This window comes from Pleurodeles waltl, chromosome 5, assembly GCF_031143425.1.
Source record: "Pleurodeles waltl isolate 20211129_DDA chromosome 5, aPleWal1.hap1.20221129, whole genome shotgun sequence".
Lineage (NCBI taxonomy): Eukaryota > Metazoa > Chordata > Amphibia > Caudata > Salamandridae > Pleurodeles > Pleurodeles waltl.
In genome coordinates this window covers 1324021029-1324034775 of record NC_090444.1, presented here as the reverse complement: position 1 = coordinate 1324034775, position 13747 = coordinate 1324021029, and the positions used below count along the sequence as shown (strand labels likewise).

The 13747-nt window shown below is 49.5% G+C and overlaps 1 protein-coding gene across 9 annotated transcripts in view; it reads right to left on the bottom strand.

The window, feature by feature from the left end:
* SYNCRIP (synaptotagmin binding cytoplasmic RNA interacting protein) overlaps window positions 1–13747 on the bottom strand; it is a 392640-nt gene that overhangs the window by 43673 nt on the left and 335220 nt on the right. The gene's annotated exons all lie outside the window — the stretch shown is intronic.

The following is a 13747-nucleotide window of genomic DNA, read 5'->3' as shown; positions in this document are numbered from 1 at the left end:
AGATATTGCTGCGAGGTGTATCTTTATGGAAGAGAAGGCTAGATTTGATTTTTGTAAATGTAGCAAGTATCCCACTATATCCTTTGGAGATGCATGAAATGGTTTAACTTGATTATTATGGCAGTAGCAAACAAATCTTTTCCATTTGCTTGCATAGCAGTGTGTAGTGGATGGTCTTCTAGCTTGTTTTATGACTTCCATACATTCTTGGGTGAGGTTTAAATGTCCGAATTCTAGGATCTCAGGAGCCAGATTGCTAGATTCAGCGATGCTGGGTTTGGATGCCTGATCTGTTGTTTGTGTTGTGTTAACAGATCTGGTCTGTTGGGCAACCTGACATGGGGTACTACTGACAGGTCTAGTAGTGTTGTGTACCAAGGTTGTCATGCCCATGTTGGTGCTATTAGTATGAGTTTGAGTTTGTTTTGACTCAATTTGTTTACTAGATATGGAAGGAGAGGGAGAGGGGGGGAAAAGAGTACGCAAATATCCCTGACCAGTTCATCCACAGAGCATTGCCTTGAGACTGCCTGTGTGGGTACCTGGATGCAAAGTTTTGGCATTTTGCGTTCTCCTTTGTTGCAAATAGGTCTATTTGAGGTGTCCCCCAAATTTTGAAGTAAGTGTTTAGAATTTGGGGGTGAATCTCCCATTCGTGGACCTGTTGGTGATCTCGAGAGAGATTGTCTGCTAGTTGATTTTGGATCCCTGGAATAAATTGTGCTATTAGGCGAATGTGGTTGTGAATTGCCCATTGCCATATCTTTTGTGCCAGGAGGCACAGCTGTGTCGAGTGTGTTCCCCCCTGTTTGTTTAGATAATACATTGTTGTCATGTTGTCTGTTTTGACAAGAATGTATTTGTGGGTTATGATGGGTTGAAATGCTTTCAACGCTAGGAATACTGCTAACAATTCGAGGTGATTTATATGCAGCTTTGTTTGATGTACGTCCCATTGTCCTTGGATGCTGTGTTGATTGAGGTGTGCTCCCCACCCTGTCATGGAAGCATCTGTTGTTATCACGTATTGTGGCACTGGGTCTTGGAAAGGCCGCCCTTTGTTTAAATTTATACTGTTTCACCATAGAAGCGAGATGTATGTTTGGCGGTCTATCAACACCAGATCTAGAAGGTGACCCTGTGCATGTGACCACTGTGATGCTAGGCACTGTTGTAAGGGCCTCATGTGCAGTCTTGCGTTTGGGACAATGGCTATGCATGAGGACATCATGCCTAGGAGTTTTAATACCGTCTTTGCCTGTATTTTTTGTGTTGGATACATGGCTTGTACAACCTTGTGAAAATTTTTAACCCTTTGTGGACTTGGAGTGGCTATTCCCTTTGTTGTGTTGATTGTCGCTCCCAAGTATTGCTGTGTTTTGCACGGCAGAATGTGAGATTTTGTATAGTTGATGGAGAAACTGAGTTTGTAGAGGGTTTGTATGACATAATTTGTGTGGTGTGAACACTTTGTGAGGGAGTTGGTCTTGATTAGCCAATCGTCTAGGTACGGGAATACGTGTATATGCTACCTTCTGATGTGTGCAGCTACTACTGCTAGGCATTTTGTAAATACTCTTGGTGCGGTTGTGATACCGAACGGCAACACTTTGAATTGGTAATGTATTCCCTTGAATACGAACCTTAGGAATTTCCTGTGCGAGGGATGTATCGGTATATGGAAATATGCGTCCTTTAGATCTAAGGTTGTCATGTAGTCTTGTTGCTTTAGCAGTGGTAACACGTCTTGTAGCGTGACCATGTGAAAGTGTTCTGATTTGATGTAGGTGTTTAGTGTTCTGAGATCTAGGATTGGTCTCAGTGTTTTGTCCTTTTTTGGTATTAGAAAGTACAGTGAGTAAACTCCTGTGTTTATTTGTGTACATGGTACCAATTCTATTGCGTCCTTTAGCAGTAATGCTTGAACTTCTAGTTCTAGAAGGTCTAAATGCTGTTTCGACATATTCTGTGTTTTTGGTGGGACATTTGGAGGAAGTTGGAGAAATTCTATGCAATAACCATGTCGGATAATTGCTAAGACCCAAGCGTCTGTTGTTATCTCCTCCCAAGATTTGTAAAACTGACTTAGTCTTCCCCCCACTGATGTTGTGTGAAGGGGTTGAGTGACTTGTGAGTCACTGTTTGGTTGCAGGGGTTTTTGGACTTTGAAATTTTCCCCGGTTTCTAGGGAATTGTCCTCCTCTATACTGGCCCCGAAAGCCTCCCCTTTGGTACTGTCCCTGGTAGGTAGACAGTGTAGATTGTGAGGTGCTGGCTTGTGTGGCTCGACCCCGAAACCCCCCTCTGAAGGTTGTTTTGCGGAAGGTGCCGAAAGTGCCTCTGCCCTGAGGGGAATAGAGTGCGCCCATGGCCTTGGCTGTGTCTGTGTCCTTTTTCAATTTCTCAATTGCCGTGTCCACTTCGGGTCCAAACAATTGTTGTTCATTGAACGGCATATTGAGTACCGCTTGCTGTATTTCCGGTTTAAAGCCAGATGTGCGCAACCATGCGTGACTTCTTATGGTTACTGCGGTATTTATTGTTCTTGCCGCTGTGTCCGCTGCGTCCATAGAGGAGCGTATTTGGTTATTGGAGATGTTTTGTCCCTCCTCAACTACTTGTTTTGCCAGTTTTTGAAATTCTTTGGGTAGATGCTCGATGAGATGCTGCATCTCGTCCCAATGGGCTCTATCATATCGCGCTAGGAGCGCCTGAGAGTTCGCGATGCGCCACTGGTTTGCAGCTTGTACTGTGACCCTTTTCCCAGCTGCGTCGAACTTGCGGCTCTCTTTATCTGGAGGTGGTGCCTCGCCTGATGTGTGCGAGTTGGCTCTCTTGCGAGCTGCCCCTACCACGACTGAATCTGGTGGCAGTTGTGAGGTGATAAAAAGCAGGGTCCGTGGGCGGTGCTTTATATTTTTTCTCCACCCTTGGAGTAATCGCTCTACTTTTGACAGGGTCTTTGAAGATCTGCTTTGCGTGCCTTAGCATTCCTGGAAGCATAGGTAGGCTTTGGTAGGAGCTATGGGTGGAGGAGAGGGTGTTGAAAAGGAAGTCATCCTCGACAGGTTCTGCGTGTAACGACACGTTATGGAATTCTGCTGCCCTAGCTACCACCTGTGCATACGCTGTGCTGTCCTCGGGTGGTGAGGGCTTGGTAGGGTACGACTCAGGACTATTGTCTGATACTGGGGCGTCGTATAGGTCCCAAGCGTCCTGGTCGTCTTGGCTCATGGTGGTATGAGCCGGTGAATGTGACGGAGTCTGTGCCGGTGATGTGTGAGTTACAGGTGGAGGAGAGGGTGGCGGAGTTACCTTCTTCACCATTTTTTGTGGTGTTTGTTCTTGAGTTTGGAACTCGAGTCTCCTTTTTCTCCTGATTGGGGGAAGAGTGCTGATCTTCCCTGTCCCACTTTGTATGAAGATCCGCTTTTGTGTGTGGTCTACATCAGTGGTCTGTAACTCTTCTTCAAATCTGTGTTTGCGCATTTGAGAGGACAGTGATTGTTCCTCTGTATATGAGCTGGCAGTTGGTTCGGTTGCTGGTCGTTTTGGCACCAAAACTGTCTCTGCTCGTTTTCGGCTCCGAGGAGAATTTTTTCTTTTTCGGCGTCGAGCTTTCTCGGCGTCGATCTTCCTCGGTGCCGCTGTCTCTGGGTCGAGCAGCTTCGGTTCCGCTGTCTCGGCGTTGATCTTTTTCGGCAGCACTTTCTCGGTCCAGAGATTGCTGCATGCCTGTGTCTCGACCCGAGTCGGACGATCTCGGCACCAGTTCGGCCTTTTTCGGTGCCGATGGACGGTCACCTACTTTATGGGTTGAGCCATGGCCTGTTGGCAGTAGCGTCCCCTGGGCCTCGTCTGTTTTCTTGTGTGGTGCTTGCTTCGACGTCTTACTCACGGTTTCTTCGACGTCGAATTCCTCCGATTCATGGATGGAGAAGGCTTCCTCTTCTTCTCCTTGTCCCTCGAACTCTCGGTGTCCTGTCGGCGTGGACGCCATCTGCAATCTTCTGGCTCGCCGGTCACGGAGCGTTTTTCGGGACCGAAACGCACGACAGGCCTCACACGTTTCTTCCTTGTGCTCGGGCGACAGGCACAAGTTACAGACCAAATGTTGGTCTGTATATGGATATTTATTGTGGCATTTAGGACAGAATCGGAACGGGGTCCGTTCCATCAGTGTTGATGTTACACGCGGTCGGGCCGACCAGGCCCCGACAGGGGATCGAAATTACCCCGAAGGGCTACCGGAGTTCTTCCCGATTCGGTGTCGATTCTATTCTTACCCGATACCGAGCGAAACAATACCGACGTAGTTTTCCGAAGTTAAGACTATCTTTCCGTCCCGAAACCCGGAGCGAAAAGGAACACGTCCGAACCCGATGGCGGAAAAAAAACAATCTAACATGGAGTCGACGCCCATGCGCAAAGGAACAAAGGAGGAGGAGTCCCTCAGTCTAGGGACTCGAAAAGACTTCTTCGAACAAAAACAACTTGTAACACTCCGACCCAACACCAGACTGCGGACTATGCACAACATGTGTATCTGCAGCTACACATGCCACCGAACCTTTGGTTACTCACAGTCTCTGAGTCGCCGGGGAGTCCTCCCTGCAGTGTTGTTTCTCCACAAGTCGAGCCGGGGGCGTGGGGTGCAGAGTTGCAAGTCTCACGCTTCTGGCGGGAAATGCTGTTGTCTTTAAGTTGCTTCTTTGGAAACAAAGTTGAAGTCTTGGGTGAACAGGGCCGCTGTTCTCGGGAGTTTCTTGGTCCTTTTAGAGTAGGGCAGTCCTCTGAGGATTCAGAGGTCGCTGGTCCTGGGGAAAGCGTCGCTGGAGCAGGGTTCTTTGGAAGGCAGGAGACAGGCCGGTAGGTCTGGGGCCAAAGCAGTTGGTGTCTTTTCTTCTGCAGGGGTTTTTCAGCTCAGCAGTCTTCTTCTTCTTGTAGTTTCAGGAATCTAAATTCTTAGGTTCAGGGGAGCCCTTAAATACTAAATTTAAGGGCGTGTTTAGGTCTGGGGGGTTAGTAGCCAATGGCTACTAGCCCTGAGGGTGGGTACACCCTCTTTGTGCCTCCTCCCAAGGGGAGGGGGTCACATTCCTATCCATATTGGGGGAATCCTCCATCTGCAAGATGGAGGATTTCTAAAAGTTAGAGTCACTTCAGCTCAGGACACCTTAGGGGCTGTCCTGACTGGCCAGTGACTCCTCCTTGTTATTCTCATTATCTCCTCCGGCCTTGCCGCCAAAAGTGGGGCCGTGACCGGAGGGGGCGGGTGTAAAGAAATGGCTCCCTGTTGCAGTTACCCCCCACTTTTTGCCTGATACTGATGCTGACTTGACTAAGAAGAGTGCTGGGACCCTGCTAACCAGGCCCCAGCACCAGTGTTCCTTCACCTAAAAAGTACCATTGTAGCCACAATTGGCACACCCTGGCATTCAGATAAGTCCCTTGTAACTGGTACTTCTAGTACCAAGGGCCCTGATGCCAAGGAAGGTCTCTAAGGGCTGTAGCATGTATTATGCCACCCTAGAGACCCCTCACTCAGCACAGACACACTGCTTACAAGCCTGTGTGTGCTGGTGAGAACAAAATGAGTAAGTCGACATGGCACTCCCCTCAGGGTGCCATGCCAGCCTCTCACTGCCTATGCAGTATAGGTAAGACACCCCTCTAGCAGGCCTTACAGCCCTAAGGCAGGGTGCACTATACCATAGGTGAGGGTACCAGTGCATGAGCACTGTGCCCCTACAGTGTCTAAGCAAAACCTTAGACATTGTAAGTACAGGGTAGCCATAAGAGTATATGGTCTGGGAGTCTGTTTTACACGAACTCCACAGCACCATAATGGCTACACTGAAAACTGGGAAGTTTGGTATCAAACTTCTCAGCACAATAAATGCACACTGATGCCAGTGTACATTTTATTGTAAAATACACCACAGAGGGCACCTTAGAGGTGCCCCCTGAAACTTAACCGACTGTCTGTGTAGGCTGACTAGTTCCAGCAGCCTGCCACACCAGAGACATGTTGCTGGCCCCATGGGGAGAGTGCCTTTGTCACTCTGAGGCCAGTAACAAAGCCTGCACTGGGTGGAGATGCTAACACCTCCCCCAGGCAGGAACTGTGACACCTGGCGGTGAGCCTCAAAGGCTCACCCCTTTGTCACAACCCAGCAGGGCACTCCAGCTTAGTGGAGTTGCCCGCCCCCTCCGGCCACGGCCCCCACTTTTGGCGGCAAGGCTGGAGGGAACAAAGAAAGCAACAAGGAGGAGTCACTGGCCAGTCAGGACAGCCCCTAAGGTGTCCTGAGCTGAAGTGACTCTAACTTTTAGAAATCCTCCATCTTGCAGATGGAGGATTCCCCCAATAGGGTTAGGATTGTGACCCCCTCCCCTTGGGAGGAGGCACAAAGAGGGTGTACCCACCCTCAGGGCTAGTAGCCATTGGCTACTAACCCCCCAGACCTAAACACGCCCTTAAATTTAGTATTTAAGGGCTACCCTGAACCCTAGAAAATTAGATTCCTGCGACTACAAGAAGAAGGACTGCCTAGCTGAAAACCCCTGCAGAGGAAGACCAGAAGACGACAACTGCCTTGGCTCCAGAAACTCACCGGCCTGTCTCCTGCCTTCCAAAGATCCTGCTCCAGCGACGCCTTCCAAAGGGACCAGCGACCTCGACATCCTCTGAGAACTGCCCCTGCTTCGAAAAGACAAGAAACTCCCGAGGACAGCGGACCTGCTCCAAGAAAAGCTGCAACTTTGTTTCCAGCAGCTTTAAAGAACCCTGCAAGCTCCCCGCAAGAAGCGTGAGACTTGCAACACTGCACCCGGCGACCCCGACTCGGCTGGTGGCGATCCAACACCTCAGGAGGGACCCCAGGACTACTCTGATACTGTGAGTACCAAAACCTGTCCCCCCTGAGCCCCCACAGCGCCGCCTGCAGAGGGAATCCCGAGGCTTCCCCTGACCGCGACTCTTTGAACCTAAAGTCCCGACGCCTGGGAGAGACCCTGCACCCGCAGCCCCCAGGACCTGAAGGACCGGACTTTCACTGGAGAAGTGACCCCCAGGAGTCCCTCTCCCTTGCCCAAGTGGAGGTTTCCCCGAGGAATCCCCCCCTTGCCTGTCTGCAGCGCTGAAGAGATCCCGAGATCTCTCATAGACTAACATTGCGAACCCGACGCCTGTTCCTACACTGCACCCGGCCGCCCCCGCGCTGCTGAGGGTGAAATTTCTGTGTGGACTTGTGTCCCCCCCGGTGCCCTACAAAACCCCCCGGGTCTGCCCTCCGAAAACGCGGGTACTTACCTGCAAGCAGACCGGAACCGGGGCACCCCCTTCTCTCCATTCTAGCCTATGTGTTTTGGGCACCACTTTGAACTCTGCACCTGACCGGCCCTGAGCTGCTGGTGTGGTGACTTTGGGGTTGCTCTGAACCCCCAACGGTGGGCTACCTTGGACCAAGAACTAAGCCCTGTAAGTGTCTTACTTACCTGGTTAACCTAACAAATACTTACCTCCCCTAGGAACTGTGAAAATTGCACTAAGTGTCCACTTTTAAAACAGCTATTTGTGAATAACTTGAAAAGTATACATGCAATTTTGATGATTTGAAGTTCCTAAAGTACTTACCTGCAATACCTTTCGAATGAGATATTACATGTAGAATTTGAACCTGTGGTTCTTAAAATAAACTAAGAAAAGATATTTTTCTATATAAAAACCTATTGGCTGGATTTGTCTCTGAGTGTGTGTACCTCATTTATTGTCTATGTGTATGTACAACAAATGCTTAACACTACTCCTTGGATAAGCCTACTGCTCGACCACACTACCACAAAATAGAGCATTAGTATTATCTATTTTTACCACTATTTTACCTCTAAGGGGAACCCTTGGACTCTGTGCATGCTATTCCTTACTTTGAAATAGCACATACAGAGCCAACTTCCTACATTGGTGGCAGCGGTGGGATACAAGACTTTGCATTTGCTGGACTACTCAGCCAATACCTGATCACACGACAAATTCCAAAATTGTCATTAGAAATTGATTTTTGCAATTTGAAAAGTTTTCTAAATTCTTAAAAGACCTGCTAGGGCCTTGTGTTAGATCCTGTTTAGCATTTCTTTTAGAGTTTAAAAGTTTGTAAAAGTTTGAATTAGATTCTAGAACCAGTTGTAGATTCTTAAAAAGTATTCCAACTTTTAGAAGCAAAATGTCTAGCACAGATGTGACTGTGGTGGAACTCGACACCACACCTTACCTCCATCTTAAGATGAGGGAGCTAAGGTCACTCTGTAAAATAAAGAAAATAACAATGGGCCCCAAACCTACCAAAATACAGCTCCAGGAGCTTTTGGCAGAGTTTGAAAAGGCCAACCCCTCTGAGGGTAGCAACTCAGAGGAAGAGGATAGTGACTTGGAGGAAAATTCCCCCCTACCAGTCCTATCTAGGGAGAACAGGGTCCCTCAAACCCTGACTCCAAAAATAATAGTCAGAGATGCTGGTTCCCTCACAGGAGAGACCAACACCTCTGAAATCACTGAGGATAACTCCAGTGAAGATGACCCCCTGTTAGCCAGGATGGTCAAAAGATTGGCTTTGGAAAAGCAGCTCCTAGCCATAGAAAGGGAAAGAAAAGAGATGGGCCTAGGTCCCATCAATGGTGGCAGCAACTTAAATAGGGTCAGAGATTCTCCTGACATCCTAAAAATCCCCAAAGGGATTGTAACAAAATATGAAGATGGTGATGACATCACCAAATGGTTCACAGCTTTTGAGAGGGCTTGTGTAACCAGAAAAGTGAACAGATCTCACTGGGGTGCTCTCCTTTGGGAAATGTTCACTGGAAAGTGTAGGGATAGACTCCTCACACTCTCTGGAAAAGATGCAGAATCTTATGACCTCATGAAGGGTACCCTGATTGAGGGCTTTGGATTCTCCACTGAGGAGTATAGAATTAGATTCAGGGGGGCTCAAAAATCCTCGAGCCAGACCTGGGTTGATTTTGTAGACTACTCAGTAAAAACACTGGATGGTTGGTTAACTGGAAATGAAGTGTGTGACTATGTTGGGCTTTATAATTTGTTTATGAAAGAACACATTTTAAGTAACTGCTTCAATGAAAAGTTGCATCAGTATCTGGTAGACCTAGGTCCAATTTCTCCCCAAGAATTGGGAAAGAAGGCAGACCACTGGGTCAAGACTAGGGTAACCAAAACTTCCACTGGGGGTGACCAAAAGAAAGGGGTTACAAAAACTCCCCAGGAGAAAGTGGGTGACACTAGAGACAAAGAAAAAGAGTCCTCTGTAGGCCCCCAAAAACCAGAACAGGTGGGTGGGCCCCAAGACACAACCCAAAACAAAGGTGGGTACCAGGGTAAGAACTGGGATGCCACTAAGGCATGGTGCCACAACTGTAAACAGTCTGGGCACCACACCAAGGACACTTCTTGTCCCAAAAACAAACCACAGAACAAAATTCCAGGGGTAACCAGTGTAGCCATGGGAGATGACTCCTCAGATGAGGAGGTCTTCCTAGCCTTCAACTGGAAACAGGGCCCAACAGGTGACTTGGAGATTCCAGAGGGAAGTAGACACTTCCACCACCTACTGGTGAATGGAATCCCAACCACTGCCCTGAGAGACACTTGTGCCAGTCACACTATTGTGCATGACAGGCTGGTGCTCTCAAACCAGTACATCCCAGGTGAGACTGCCAGGGTAAGAGTTAGCCTAGACAGGGTCACTAAGAGGCCTGTGGCTTTTGTGCCCATAGAAGTGGGTGGCACTCTTAGCTGGAGAAGGGTAGTAGTCAGTACAGACCTCCCCCTTGATTGTCTCCTTGGAAATGACTACCCAGAGGTTAGTCAGAGCTCAAGAGAGGAACTGGTCCAGTGCCAGTCCTCTCCCAAGGATTCTGGAAGTCCTGCCTCTGCAGTAAATGCAAGCAGGCCCCAGAAAAAGAAGAAAAGAAAACAGAGTAGGAGGGGTGGACAACCTTTAGCCAAGGTTACAGCAAGCCAAGGAGATTCTGCTCCAGTAGGGGAGAACTCCAAAAATGGCCCTGATAAAGTCCAACCTGACCCACAAGAAGTCCTGGCTAGTCAGGCAACTGTTAAACTTGAGTGGGTGGCTCCTCAGCTAACAGAAGAAAGAGTGGAAGAAGGGTGTTTACTACAAGATGTGGTAACCCCCCACTCCAATACAGCAGACAGGCAACCTGAACCCAAAGAAGCCTGTAACTTAGCCCCTTCCCTTTTAGGTGAAGAGCTAAAGGTGTGGTTCTGGGCACTGACAGCTGTCAGTGGCCTCTGCTGGGTGTTAGCCTTTATGGCTGCACTATCCTTAGCATGGTGGTCTGACCCCATGCCAAATAGCAAGTTAGGCCCCCTGACCCTATTGGTCATGGTGGGGTTACTCCAGCTCTGGGTAACCTCTATGGGTAAGCTAGGGGTAACCCTGGCCAAGATAAGATTAGCAGAGGTGGATACCTCTAAACCCAAAATAAAAAGAATGGGTGGAGACATTGAAGAGGCAGACAAGAGGCAATTCAGACTAGGTCCTATCACTGTGGAAGTGGGTCAGTTCCCCAAAGGGAATGACCTGAACAGAAGGATGTAAGGCAGAGTAGGCCCTGCAACTAACCAGCCTATTTCTCCTACTCTTCCTCGCCTGACAGACTAGGAAGACTCTCCCAGCTTGGGCTGAGTCTCCTGGCCTGTAGGCTGGGGGGGGCTTGTGTAAAGAAATGGCTCCCTGTTGCAGTTACCCCCCACTTTTTGCCTGATACTGATGCTGACTTGACTAAGAAGAGTGCTGGGACCCTGCTAACCAGGCCCCAGCACCAGTGTTCCTTCACCTAAAAAGTACCATTGTAGCCACAATTGGCACACCCTGGCATTCAGATAAGTCCCTTGTAACTGGTACTTCTAGTACCAAGGGCCCTGATGCCAAGGAAGGTCTCTAAGGGCTGTAGCATGTATTATGCCACCCTAGAGACCCCTCACTCAGCACAGACACACTGCTTACAAGCCTGTGTGTGCTGGTGAGAACAAAATGAGTAAGTCGACATGGCACTCCCCTCAGGGTGCCATGCCAGCCTCTCACTGCCTATGCAGTATAGGTAAGACACCCCTCTAGCAGGCCTTACAGCCCTAAGGCAGGGTGCACTATACCATAGGTGAGGGTACCAGTGCATGAGCACTGTGCCCCTACAGTGTCTAAGCAAAACCTTAGACATTGTAAGTACAGGGTAGCCATAAGAGTATATGGTCTGGGAGTCTGTTTTACACGAACTCCACAGCACCATAATGGCTACACTGAAAACTGGGAAGTTTGGTATCAAACTTCTCAGCACAATAAATGCACACTGATGCCAGTGTACATTTTATTGTAAAATACACCACAGAGGGCACCTTAGAGGTGCCCCCTGAAACTTAACCGACTGTCTGTGTAGGCTGACTAGTTCCAGCAGCCTGCCACACCAGAGACATGTTGCTGGCCCCATGGGGAGAGTGCCTTTGTCACTCTGAGGCCAGTAACAAAGCCTGCACTGGGTGGAGATGCTAACACCTCCCCCAGGCAGGAACTGTGACACCTGGCGGTGAGCCTCAAAGGCTCACCCCTTTGTCACAACCCAGCAGGGCACTCCAGCTTAGTGGAGTTGCCCGCCCCCTCCGGCCACGGCCCCCACTTTTGGCGGCAAGGCTGGAGGGAACAAAGAAAGCAACAAGGAGGAGTCACTGGCCAGTCAGGACAGCCCCTAAGGTGTCCTGAGCTGAAGTGACTCTAACTTTTAGAAATCCTCCATCTTGCAGATGGAGGATTCCCCCAATAGGGTTAGGATTGTGACCCCCTCCCCTTGGGAGGAGGCACAAAGAGGGTGTACCCACCCTCAGGGCTAGTAGCCATTGGCTACTAACCCCCCAGACCTAAACACGCCCTTAAATTTAGTATTTAAGGGCTACCCTGAACCCTAGAAAATTAGATTCCTGCGACTACAAGAAGAAGGACTGCCTAGCTGAAAACCCCTGCAGAGGAAGACCAGAAGACGACAACTGCCTTGGCTCCAGAAACTCACCGGCCTGTCTCCTGCCTTCCAAAGATCCTGCTCCAGCGACGCCTTCCAAAGGGACCAGCGACCTCGACATCCTCTGAGGACTGCCCCTGCTTCGAAAAGACAAGAAACTCCCGAGGACAGCGGACCTGCTCCAAGAAAAGCTGCAACTTTGTTTCCAGCAGCTTTAAAGAACCCTGCAAGCTCCCCGCAAGAAGCGTGAGACTTGCAACACTGCACCCGGCGACCCCGACTCGGCTGGTGGCGATCCAACACCTCAGGAGGGACCCCAGGACTACTCTGATACTGTGAGTACCAAAACCTGTCCCCCCTGAGCCCCCACAGCGCCGCCTGCAGAGGGAATCCCGAGGCTTCCCCTGACCGCGACTCTTTGAACCTAAAGTCCCGACGCCTGGGAGAGACCCTGCACCCGCAGCCCCCAGGACCTGAAGGACCGGACTTTCACTGGAGAAGTGACCCCCAGGAGTCCCTCTCCCTTGCCCAAGTGGAGGTTTCCCCGAGGAATCCCCCCCTTGCCTGTCTGCAGCGCTGAAGAGATCCCGAGATCTCTCATAGACTAACATTGCGAACCCGACGCCTGTTCCTACACTGCACCCGGCCGCCCCCGCGCTGCTGAGGGTGAAATTTCTGTGTGGACTTGTGTCCCCCCCGGTGCCCTACAAAACCCCCCGGGTCTGCCCTCCGAAAACGCGGGTACTTACCTGCAAGCAGACCGGAACCGGGGCACCCCCTTCTCTCCATTCTAGCCTATGTGTTTTGGGCACCACTTTGAACTCTGCACCTGACCGGCCCTGAGCTGCTGGTGTGGTGACTTTGGGGTTGCTCTGAACCCCCAACGGTGGGCTACCTTGGACCAAGAACTGAACCCTGTAAGTGTCTTACTTACCTGGTAAAACTAACCAAAACTTATCTCCCCTAGGAACTGTGAAAATTGCACTAAGTGTCCACTTTTAAAACAGCTATTTGTCAATAACTTGAAAAGTATACATGCAATTTTGATGATTTGAAGTTCCTAAAGTACTTACCTGCAATACCTTTCGAATGAGATATTACATGTAGAATTTGAACCTGTGGTTCTTAAAATAAACTAAGAAAAGATATTTTTCTATATAAAAACCTATTGGCTGGATTTGTCTCTGAGTGTGTGTACCTCATTTATTGTCTATGTGTATGTACAACAAATGCTTAACACTACTCCTTGGATAAGCCTACTGCTCGACCACACTACCACAAAATAGAGCATTAGTATTATCTATTTTTACCACTATTTTACCTCTAAGGGGAACCCTTGGACTCTGTGCATGCTATTCCTTACTTTGAAATAGCACATACAGAGCCAACTTCCTACAGCGGGCAACTCCACTAGCTGGAGTGCCCTGCGGTGCTGGAACAAAGGGGGTAAGCCTTTGAGGCTCACCGCCAGGTGTTACAGCTCCTGCCTGGGGGAGGTGTTAGCATCTCCACCCAGTGCAGGCTTTGTTACTGGCCTCAGAGTGACAAAGGCACTCTCCCCATGGGGCCAGCAACATGTCTTGGTTGTGGCAGGCTGCTGGAACCAGTCAGCCTACACAGATAGTCGGTTAAGGTTTCAGGGGGCACCTCTAAGGTGCCCTCTGGGGTGCATTTCACAATAAAATGTCCACTGGCATCAGTGTGC